The sequence below is a fragment of the Lactuca sativa genome, chromosome 4 (genome assembly GCF_002870075.4).
Source record: "Lactuca sativa cultivar Salinas chromosome 4, Lsat_Salinas_v11, whole genome shotgun sequence".
NCBI classification, from domain to species: domain Eukaryota; kingdom Viridiplantae; phylum Streptophyta; class Magnoliopsida; order Asterales; family Asteraceae; genus Lactuca; species Lactuca sativa.
In genome coordinates this window covers 95,880,157-95,893,121 of record NC_056626.2, presented here as the reverse complement: position 1 = coordinate 95,893,121, position 12,965 = coordinate 95,880,157, and positions in this window count along the sequence as shown.

The window sequence follows — 12,965 nt, the reverse complement described above, 5'->3', positions numbered from 1 at the left end:
TGCAATAAGTGCAGTTACCATCATCTCACTTCCAACCCATGCCGTGAGGTGTTTTGCTACAACTGTGGCAAGAAAGGTCACCTTACGCGAAATTGCAAAACACTAACTCAGCCAAACAATCAAACTTCTGGATCGAGTACCGATCAGGTCTACTATGGTTGCGGAGACGTAGGGCATTTCAAATGAAACTGCCCCAAAGCAGCAACCACCAACAACACTGGGATAGTTATAGCTATGAAGCAGGAGGAGACAGCCGCCAATCCCACCGACGTCGCGGGTACGTTTCTTCTCGAAAATTCTTATACTCGCATCCTTTTAGAATCTAGTGCCAAAGAAATTTTATTAGTCGTTCATTCAAATGTCTTCTTAAACATAGTCCTTGTCTAGTAACCAAAACATTTACCATCGAGAGGGCTAACGGTGAGAAAGAATACGCCAACGATAGATTCATAGGCTGTACCCTTACCCTGAACGATCATTCCTTTTTCCATCGACCTAATTCCTGGAGCTACCCTCGTAGTCAATCCCCCGTATCTATTAGCGCCAGCAGAAATGCAGGAGTTATCCAGTCAACTTAATGAGCTACTTGATGGGTTTTGGTCCTAAGAACATCCTATGTGCTCATACAAACCCTAATGCTTGGATCTAGGTTTCTCTATTGTACATGCAAGTTATCCAAGACTATAAACCCTAGTTCTAGCATACAAGTAATCATATTAACATAAGAATGGGTTTAAGATAGTACCTTGATTGTTATGTAGCAATAACAATCCCAAATCCTTCTTCTATTGACTTTAGAAAGCTTAGAGTCACAAATGTCACTCCTCTAATGGTTCACAAACACCAAGAGCAAGAGGATGAAGAGGAGAGAGGAAGGAGGCTGCCCTAAAACGTGTGAAACCCTAGAAGAAGTCTTAGCCATGTTTTTTGGTCATAAGGGATCTATATATAGGAGGCTATCAGGGTTATCTTAACAAGGAAACCCTAATTTGGATGCTTAAGCCCTAAGCAACCCATGGACCCCTTTCCTTAAGGCCTTAGACGATTTCCTCATGGGTTTCCCCATGGAATTCGTCCACTCCTTAATACAAGGCAATCCATGGCCCAAATTGAAATTATCTTATAATTACAATTCTAGTCCCTTAAGTTTAATTAATCTCTTTTAGTCACAAAACTAATTACCAATTAATTCTTTGACTAATATTAATTAACTAATATGATTTTTCCTTTAATATATTATTCTCATAATATATTAATAAATCATATTTAATCCTTTCTCTCCATAATTCATCTTATCAAGTTGTTTTGGTGAAGGCAACCCAAAAGGACCATGCACCATCGGGTCAAGTACATACCAAAATAGTTATGGACTTAGACACTAATCCAACAGTCTCTTACTTGGATAAGTCTAACAACTATTATGCGTATGACTTCAGATTCTGATCTGCAATCGTAGCTTTCCAAAGCCATTGCCAACTTTGATCTTATTAGATACGCGTGTCCTTAGATAAGGGATCATATATTCCTCCATTCTAGATATCGTTTGAGACATGATTTCTAATCATTCACTTTGTACTATTTCTCGACTTCCGATTTATGACGACTGACTAATTGAACAAATCAAATTAGCCCTAGCCCGGCCGAGCATTTACGTTTGTCATCACTAAATCATCGAGGGGCCCAAAGATATCGATTTTATCCAACTTTGGATAAATGGAATGGATAAACTTTGATTCAATGCTCGCTTGCACTTACTTACCGAATCACACACAACAATATGTTTTATAACACCAAGTTACTGGTGCGTTTACATATTATCAATGTGCAACCGATTTGCAAGATACAACTCACACATCTTGGTTTCAAGAATATAAGATGTTATCGTCTCACCAATCACTCGTGACACAATCCATGGAGTGATCCAAGTGAGCATGGGTTTAATCCAATGCTAAAATTCATATTCATAAGCACTCATGAATGTTGCAGCAAAAATTTGCTTATGTCTAATACTCTTTAGACAATCCACATACCAATTCATGACAGTCTTCATTCATACCTACTTCCAACATATGAACGACTATGGCCCGTTCGAAAAATTTGACTGTTCTTAACCAATTAAATTATTCAGGAAGTCAAAACATGCAAAGTGAAAGACAAGAATAATACTAATCCCATATGGCCTCAAACCTTTGAGTATGAATAAAACACCTTTTATTTATCACCATATCGATTACTCATTATTTGTCGTTTCGGGTAATTAACTTCTTACTTGAATTACAACACTTGTCCCATGCTCTTAGCATGCACACAATGTTTACCTATGGTTCTTACTTTGTGAAATAGATCAAATTTAATACATTTCTAATCATTCTCATTTCACAACTCCTAATCCCTTTCCATAAGTAAAAGAATATCAAATTCTTGCCACTTATAGAATATATTAGATTCTAACATTTTATGCAATGATCCTTTCGTAATGTCACTGCACCAAAATCACAAAGACTATTGCCAATGATATTACAAAATCCTCTATCGGAGATTGTTGCAATACAATTCCTTAGATATGATGTCTCTCACTCAAAGAACATTCCTTTGAACATCCTTATGCATAAAAGTTTCTAATCTAGTCATAGGTTTTCAATATTTAATTCCCAATATGGACACGTTTCCATAATTTCCATATGACAACTCATTCTTAATAGAATCTTATATATTCAAAATAATGTCGATATGGTCCATCCAATATGGAAACATTTCCATATTTTCCAATACTATACTTCCAACTACTCACAAGCGACCAATCCTCGGCGAACTTTGGATTTTCCTTTGATAGTTGTTTAATTATTTTAGTCAAAACCAATTCTTGTCATTTTTCCCTCTAAATGCGCTAGACATTTGGAAAATTTTAGAATGGTCAAATATTATAGCATTTGCAATCGATCCTATACCCAAAGCGTATGGTACACGATGCATAATGTCTTACATAAAGATTTGATACTTTATCAATCTTCTGCCATAATATTTTATTTGCTATGTTCTCAAAATTCGAATTGTGAAGAGGAATGCCGTAATCATAATCGAATTTTAAGAACACACTATGTACCTTTGACTAAAATATTAACATTCCACAACCTAAGCCTTTAGATTTAAAATGAAGCATAATATTCTCTCCTTTAATTATAGCAAAACAACTTTACAACTCTTACGACTTTGCAAGGTGTAACTCTTGTTTTTCTATAATTAATATTGCTAACTTGCAATACTTTCCATAATAATCATGCAATCATAACATTTATGCTCCCACTATCATGATGATTATTATAAACATAACACTTATGCTACCACTAGCTTTGACATGTATTCAGAAACAGCTTAACTTTCAGAAAAACAATGCTTATTGAATTTGTTAAGTTCATGTTTCTAATACTTAGTGCTTTGATAATATTTTATCAAGGCTTCTTGAACTTATACACCTTTGCCTTAGATAGTTCATATGTGTGTCTAAACAATTGCCAAACCTCACAATTCAAATTATGGAAAGGGATACCGTAACCATAATCGAATTCGAGAATGCAATTTTACAATCACTATCCTCTTAAAATCTTTCTTAGTGAAAGTATTTCCTCACAGTCATTTTCATGAAGGAGGGAATCTTATGACACTTAGATTTTAATGGTGTATGCGTTCCTATCCATGTGAATTTGTCATAACCAAAGTTTACGACAAATTCAAACTCATATGTACCGAACTTTCTCAATATTGATTTCTTGCCTTATGGTAGCACAGCTGCCCACCATGTCTTCCAAGTAGTTAAGCAACTCACCTTTTCCTATCAATGTACTTTTCATTGATCAAGGTGCCTTGCCTTTTATGCATTCAAATGAGAACTCATAGAACTCACATGCATAATTAACTTAATTGGAACGGCACAGAAACAAAATAATGTCAACACGATAGGTTGTAAACCTCCACTCGTGTGCTAGTGATGATCGATAAGGTCTATTTTGATTTGTTCTTGAAACCTTTCAAGACCATTAAGACTCCCACTGACTCCTTTACATATAAGATTCTCTTGTCAATAAACATTTCTTGACAACCAAATATTCAAGAGTTAGTGTAGTTTTTATCAAAACACTTCATAAATTGGTCCTAGTTGGTCTTTGTCTTATCCAAGACATCACAACTTTTCCATATTTGATGAATGCTATAAACCTTCTTAATACTTATCACTCAATGTCGCAATCTTAACTCTAAGACTTGTTTTGGAACGAAGTAGATTGACTTCTTGATTTAATCATTTCTTCAATCCTTGATTCCTCTTCTTAAACATACAATTGTACTAAAACTAACTTAGAGGATCAATTGAGATATGGTTCTTAATCATTAAGACTTATCATAAAGCATAAAAGGTACTCTCCCTTCTTCTTAGAATGGAGAAACTTTTATCTTTCTGCCTACTTGATTCTTCTTATTCGTTCTGCTATTGATTTAAACCTTTTTTAATCAATTCAGAATTAAACTTAATCTTATAAGTATAATCATATTTACTAAACCTTTAGTAAATCATGACGAATATCTTTGTTACTCTTATGGTGGACTTGATCAACACGCAACTTTGTGTATTCGATCTCCTAGTCCTTCACTTGACACTTTGTCAATGAATTAGTCTAATTTCCAAATATGAAATTTCTCATTCATCGTGCAACCAAGTTGCATGATTTCAAGTTTCTGTCCAATTGAAACTTGGGTGATGAGAAACTTTCCTTATTCGGTAAATTCTTCGACATTTCCACAAATAACATAATAAGAACCAAATCCATTATTGCTAATAATAGAAACATTCAAACATCAATTTTTTTCATATACGCCATTGCAATGATAAATAAATAATATAAAATCAAAATTTATTTTATTGCGGAAAAATTTGTCGTTACAATGCAATTCATTGAAAAACTATGCTAATACATCTTTCTTAGCAATCTAATTCTAACTCTAAGTAGTAGCTCAATAATCTAATCTTTGAGAAATGCGATCGAAATCCATTCCTTCACGGTTAGATTCTGCTCACTTCTTTCCTTAAGCTTCCTTTCTTTTCTTCGATCCTACAAAACATTAATTGTAATCTTATCACATTATGTATTAAGAATCTAGAATAGAAGCTTAAAAGAGTTAGTTAATGGATTTTACCTATATTAGAGCCATACGTTTCGACTCTCCCATCTCTTAGATCTCTTAGGTAAATGGGGCAGCTTCATCTCCAATGCCCTTTCTCTTGGCAATAAAAGCAAATTGACTCTTTTGGAACATGACATGGAAGTACTTCAGACATTGCCTTTCTCTTATGATCAAACTTTTCGATAATAGCATGTCTTTCGTTGCCATTGTCTATATCCATAGAGGTCTTGAAGGCAGATTCACCAATCAACTTTGCTTTTCTATTGCGCCAAACCATTACTGATTCAGCAACAATAAGCATGTAGGTGAGATCTATAAGGGTCACATCGCAGTTCATCATATAGTACTCTCTTATGAAATCACTATATGAGTTAGGAAGTGACTGAAGAACCCAATCAACAGCCATTTCCTCACAGACAACGGATCCCAACATTCTTAACCTATCAATGTGTGACTTCATCCCTAGGATGTGTGCACACACCGACTTTCCTTCTTTATGTTTACTTGCCAAAAGGGCTTGAGTGAGTTTGAACTTTTCAAGCCTTCGAACTTGTGGTTTAGGGAGAACAATTAGAGGAGGTGGAGGAAGATAAGTATGATATCTTGTTCCTCGATCGAATCGTGGAATATCATCTTCATGCGGAATGCTTGTTTCACGGGATTTGGGAAGACCATAGTTGTCAAACTTTGACATCTACAATACGGGAGAAAACGAATTCAAGTTAGTTTATTGATTTAGTCCTTAGTAAATCACCCAAATGAGATACTAAGGCTAGGACCCAACACAATATGCTACAACCTAGAAAAGGGATGCCGTAATCTTGTTGCAGAATTTTTGAAGGTAAGTGAATGACGATTCACTAATTTCCACCATGAAAAACGAAAAAGAAATTTAAGTTTTAAATCTATGAAAACTCCTAGATCCTATGAGATTCATTGAACATTTCAATGACATGTTTAAATATCGATATGCCCCTCTTGTTTGTGACTGGGATGCCGAGGATCACAAAGCGGGTGTGAATAACCATGCAAACTACATGGTGCCCCCACATGTTACAGTCACCTATTCGATGTGCTGGTAAACCACACACGCTCCACCGAACTATGACAAACATTGAGTCATCCTTTGCTACCTTTGCTTAGAAGCATTTGGTGTGCCGGTAAACCACACACGCTCCACTAACGTCTTTGCAAGGGCACAAAGTGTAATTTCATGGAATTGCATCAATTCACTTTAGCCTAAGTAACTAAGATTGGGAATTTGTAAAACATTTAGTTACTTTTGTATTTCATTATACTTATAATGGAAGGTTCTGTCCTATCCTACCCGTTCGGCTAACGACCCTCCACTAGTCAAGAGTGCGGTGGGTAAGAGTGGATACCCATTCAATCGCCATTTTATAGGCAATTTCCTTAAACACCCCTTATAGACCAGCTTCGTGAATGAGGCCTACTAACGGTAAGACTGACTTTTACTCATACATATATAAAATGTTAGACTTTTAGTGTTATATATATAGTATATGGTGTATTTTACAACTTTTAAAATACTAGGTGGTCAAATTTAATAATCATACTTTTAATTTAATTAAATTGTAAACCTAAACTTTTTTGGATTTATTAAACCTCTTTTAATTATACACCTTAATTAATTAATAAAACCATAAGGGTGTGATTTGAACTTTTCAAAACAATACTAGGGTTTTAGAATTTAACATTCCTAAATTAAACTTTTAATCAACTTTTAAATTCCAAAACTTGAGGGCAAGTTTTGAAACATTTCAAAACATTAGGTTTAGAATTTAAATGTACATCAAAATTAAACTATTAATCAAAATTTAAATTCCAAAACTTGAGGGCAAGTTTTGAAACCTTTTTTCAAAACATTTGGGTTTTAACTATTTAAATTTCAAAACACCAAAACTTTTGAGGTCAAATTTAAACTATAAAACCTAAAGGGGAAAATATGAAACATTTCATAACACAAGGATCTAATAACAAATAATCTAAATTAACATTTAATCACATAATTATCCATATTTGATTTATTTAATGATTTCTTGCAAAATAATTTACCAATTTAATCAAAATAATTAATCAATTATCATATAAGGAAACAAATATTTTATTAATTGATAAATATCTTCAACTAGATCAAGAATATACTCATATATATCAAAAATCGGATTAATATTGATCTAATATGATAAGGCAACTATCCTTAAGCAAAAACAACAAGAAATCCCGGTTTTCCCTCATTATGACCAACTGACTCATCGAGTCAGGCATGGACTCGTCGAGTTAGGCATGGACTCGGCGAGTTCATCTACGGACTCGGCGAGTTCAGCAAGCAGAACCACAAAAAACGAATTTTTTCAACATAAAAGGCATCAATACAATAGAAACCAATCTAGGCTCTGATACCACTGATGGGTTTTGGTCCTAAGAACATCCTATGTGCTCATACAAACCCTAATGCTTGGATCTAGGTTTCTTTATTGTACATGCAAGTTATCCAAGACTATAAACCCTAATTCTAGCATACAAGTAATCATATTAACATAAGAATGGGTTTAAGATATTACCTTGATTGTTATGTAGTAACAACAATCCCAAATCCTTCTTCTATTGACTTTAGAAAGCTTAGAGTCACAAATGTCACTCCTCTAATGGTTCACAAACACCAAGAGCAAGAGGATGAAGAGGAGAGAGGAAGGAGGCTGCCCTAAAACGTGTGAAACCCTAGAAGAAGTCTTAGCCACGTTTTTTGGTCATAAGGGATCTATATATAGGAGGCTATCAGGGTTATCTTAACAAGGAAACCCTAATTTGGATGCTTAAGCCCTAAGCAACCCATGGACCCCTTTCCTTAAGGCCTTGGACGATTTCCTCATGGGTTTCCCCATGGAATTCGTCCACTCCTTAATACAAGGCAATCCATGGCCCAAATTGCAATTATCTTATAATTACAATTCTAGTCCCTTAAGTTTAATTAATCTCTTTTAGTCACAAAACTAATTACCAATTAATTCTTTGACTAATATTAATTAACTAATATGATTTTTCCTTTAATATATTATTCTCATAATATATTAATAAATCATATTTAATCCTTTCTCTCCATAATTCATCCTATCAAGTTGCTTTGGTGAAGGCAACCCAAAAGGACCATGCACCATCGGGTCAAGTACATACCAAAATAGTTATGGACTTAGACACTAATCCAACACTACTCAACAAAGGATTCATCAGACCGAGCTCCTCACCCTGGGGAGCCCGGTATTGTTATAAAGAAGAAAGATGGATTCTTCGGATGTGCATAGACTACCACGAGTTGAACAAATTGACAGTCAAGAACCGATATCCTCTTCCTTGAATAGACGACCTTTTCGATCAACTTTAGGGAGCCAGCTACTTCTCGAAGATAGACCTTAGATCAGAGTACCGTCAGCTTCAAGTTCACGAGAATGATGTTTTCAAGACGGCATTCAGGACTCAATATGGACACTACGAGTTCGTAGTGATGCCCTTCGACCCAACCACTTTCCTTGGTCACGTGGTAAGCGAAGAAGGCATACCCGTGGACCTATCCAAGATCAAGGCGATAGAGAATAGGTCAGCACCGAAAACACCCACAAAAATCCTTCAGTTCTTGGGTCTCACTGGTTACTATCGCAGGTTCATCCATAATTTTTCCAGATTAGCCAAACCCTTAACTACTCTGACACAGAAAGACTTAAACATAAGGCAACAACGATGGGTAGAGATGCTCAGTGTTTATGAGTGTGAAATCTGCTACTATCCCAGCAAGGCCAATGTGGTAGCAGATACTCTGAGCCGAAAGGAGAGTTCAAGCCGCAAGGCGAGGACAATAACGATGACCATCCATTCCCACTTATCCTTATAGATCCGAGAAACCCAATTAGGAACCCTCGGGTCTGCTCCAGCAGCCCGAGATACCTGAATGGAAATGAGAGATGGTTATTATGGATTTCATCACCAAGTTACCCAAATCTTTGAGTGGGTACAATACCATTTAAGTAAGTGTCGATCGTTTGACAAAATCCGCTCACTTTATTCCGATCAAAGAATCATTCATGCGAACCTACATCCAAGAAATAATCCAAATGCACGGTGTACCTGCATCCATTATCTCTGAACGAGATAGCCGGTTTACCTCAAGGTTTTGGTAGTCCCTTCAGAAAGCCCTCAGAACTATGTTGGACTTGAGAACGACATATCATTCTCAGACAGATGGACAGAGTGTGAGAACTATTCAGACCCTAGATGATATGCAAAGAGCATGTGTTATTAATTTCAGAGAGTTAGGGGACACGAAGCTAGTCAAGAGTCAAATTCCCGAAAATACTCCCCCTAGTATTGAAATCATCAACGAAATCACCGAGAAGATCATCCATATCCGAGAACGATTGAACGCTTCATGAGACCGATAGAAGGGTTACGATGACAAACGACGAAAACCATTAGAATTCCAATTAGGAGATTGTGTCCTGTTAAAGGTCTCGCCTCGGTAAAGCATAATACGCTTTGGAAAGTGTGGAAAACTTAACCTGAGGTACATAGGACCTTTCGAGATCCTCGTTAGGATCGATCCCATAGACTACAATCTCCAACTACCTTCGGAACTTAGCAACATCCATCTTGTATTCCACGTCTCTATTCTTAAGAAGTTCCTACTCGATGAAACCCTAGTAATCCCTTTGATGAAATCGAGATCAACGAAAACCTGAACATCATGGAAGAGCCAATCGAAATCATGGATTGAGAGATCAAATGTACGAAGCAAAGCCGCATCCCGATAGTGAAGGTTCGCTGGAATGCTAAGTGGGGACCTTAATTCACTTGGGAATGCGAAGACTCGATGAAGCAGAAATACCCGCATCTTTTTCCAATTTCGTAATATGTATCTTAATTTTTGAATTTTGGGACGAAATTCCCTCTAACGGGGGGATAATGTGACAACCCGTAAATTGTTACGTCGTTGTAACCTATTCCCCTCGGTAAAACCCGTTTGTCTTTCAATTTTCCCGTTAACATTTTGGATTAGGCTATTTAATTTAAGGCTTTTTAGAATGACCTCGTAAGTATCCAAACGCGTTAGAAACACATGAAAGCATCCCAAATTATTATTTAGAAAGTTTAGAGTTTCGACCACGTCGGGTTACAACAACTTAATCGGGTGCGACGAAAAGCCTCGTTTAACGTCAGTAACGGGTAGAATTCCACCGTGTCTCAAACTCAACCCATATATAAAGTTCAAAGAACTTCATTTGAAGCTTTTTCAACCTCTCTCTACTCTCTCTCTCTCTTCAATTCCAAGCTTTTGATCCAAAATCACCTCAATTCAAGCTCCAAATCGATTAGGTAACTACCCTAACTCGTAAATTAGCATCCTTAGCCTTTAAATTCGAGTTCAAATCATGGAATAGGACCAACATCATGTGTTTACAGGCCTAGAACAGTCTTGGGCCGCAAACACACAAAAAAGGGGTTTTTGAGCCCCAAAACCCTCCCAAATCACTTATGGAGCCTGGAAATGACTTAAGGACTTATTGAAATGGACTAGGAACACCAAAAACTCAACATTTAGGGGGTAAGTATGATTTTACGGCCCAAGATCATGCTTGGATCGTAAACACCCTTTCATGGGCAGTAAACTCCTTTTAAGGTGTTAAGATGCACCTCAAACACCTCCTAAGCCTTGAATTAATGTCTAGAAGCAACCACACATGAGTTAGAGGCCTTAAACTTGATAAAAACCACTCCCTTAGGAGTTCACGGCCATAAACCCCCAAGGATAGGTTCCTGGGCCGTAAACTCCTAAAACATGGTCAAATGATGCCCTAAATTCCATCCAAGGCTTGTAAAATGAGTTAGAATCACATGTGATTGACCTAGGACCACCAAAACACCAAAGGAATGGGTATGAGGGAGCTTACGGCCGTAAAATCTTAGTTTACTACCGTAAACTCCTTAAAGTGGTCCATGTGTTGGTTTAATCCCTTTCTAATGCCCTAGAACCAAACCTAGCATCATCCCTCAAATGTTATAAGGCCAATTAGCACCCAAGAGAACCACCCATGAGTTTACGGCCGTAAACTCATGGGGATGTGGTGTTTTGGGCCAAAAACTCCTCTAAGAGTTTACTCTTGAAGAGTAAACTCCATGCCTAAGCCATACACCCCCTTAGATGCCACCCGGGTTACTCCAAACACTTGAATTGAAGTGTTTTCGCGTCTAGAAGTGTTTATCCTTATTTAATTAATAGATCAAGGTCTAATTAGATACATATTATGTATCTCTTCATATTACATAGGAACCTCGCGTGTTTTCAAGCCCCGAACGGACAATTAGCATCCAACCGGCACATCTCTCGTATGGTGAGTTCATACCCCTACGCCTTTTTCCGTGTTTTTCAATGTTTTCAGGGGGGGAATACAAGCAAATTATAAATGTTTTCGAAACTTAAAACTGATGTAATTCTATAAATATCTGGCTAACTTTTGGATATTTTTACCCCTTATGTATTATTCGGAGCATAAGGGATGTTTTATTAAATATAATTACATGGATTTCAATTATGGTAAAGGAAACAAATCAAACCAATCAAATTATTATGGGAATAATTTGGGATCTACAGTTATCGTTTTATGAATTTGGATTTCATGCAATGTTAATAGATAAACTATGTCAGATTCAGCTTATCTCTGTTTAAAGTAGAATATTATGCCAGATAGTTTCTTTGTATTCAATTGTTTATACTTTATTATGTTTCAAAACGATTATGATATTCGATAACGACCGAGTACACCATGAATAATTTAATACTAGCTTGTGAGATTAGTATTCAGTATACCCTTCGGGTTATCAGTAAATCCTCCCCGGAAGTATAACCAGAGTCTCCTGGAGGGAGAGCGTGGAATTTGTGAATACATCTATTCGGGACTGACAATCCCACACCTTAACTGCTAGCTATAGTTAGGCGGGCACGCCTGGGGTGACAAATTCTGGATATCGTCCGACGCCTGAAGAATGTCAAGGAGGTCTTGGGTCTCATTAGCATGGTTACACGACTCACAATACGTATTAAAATATAGTTTATTCACGGATTTTATATCTATCTTTCATCTATAGTTTTTATATCTACTGTGGTACGGGATGGTATTCCCATGGTTTTCAATCTATAGTTTTGTGTATTAAAACTACCTACTGTGATACGGGATGGTATTCCCATGGTTTTCAATCTATATTTTTATGTATTAAAAATATCTACTGTTGTACTGGATGGTATTCCCAGTGGTTTTTCAATATATAGTTTTACGTATTAAACTATCTACTGTTGTATCGAACGGAATTCAGAAGCTTAACTAAACTGTTTATATAAGAAAATATGGGATTTTCTTGGATAACAACTTTTCAGAAAACCACAGGAAATATGATCCTTTTACCTAAAACAAACAGCTTATGAACTCACCAGCTTTATGCTGATTTTTAAACTGCTTGTATTCTCAGGTTCTCCTTAGACAGGTATCCCGCGTTCTTTTGCAGAAGACGGAGCGTATGGAAGTCTCTTCTTATTTTGATTAAACTTATGTGACTACAAAACTTGTATTACTTTACTTTCAAACAAATGTAATGAATCTATGTAATGTAATGTTTTGTGTTTACTATGCTTACTATGTACATTGGTTGCGATACTTCTTGACGTCCTTCGCCTCGGAACATTTCCGCCATCGGTTTCGGGTGTGACATTTTCCTTCTTGACTCCC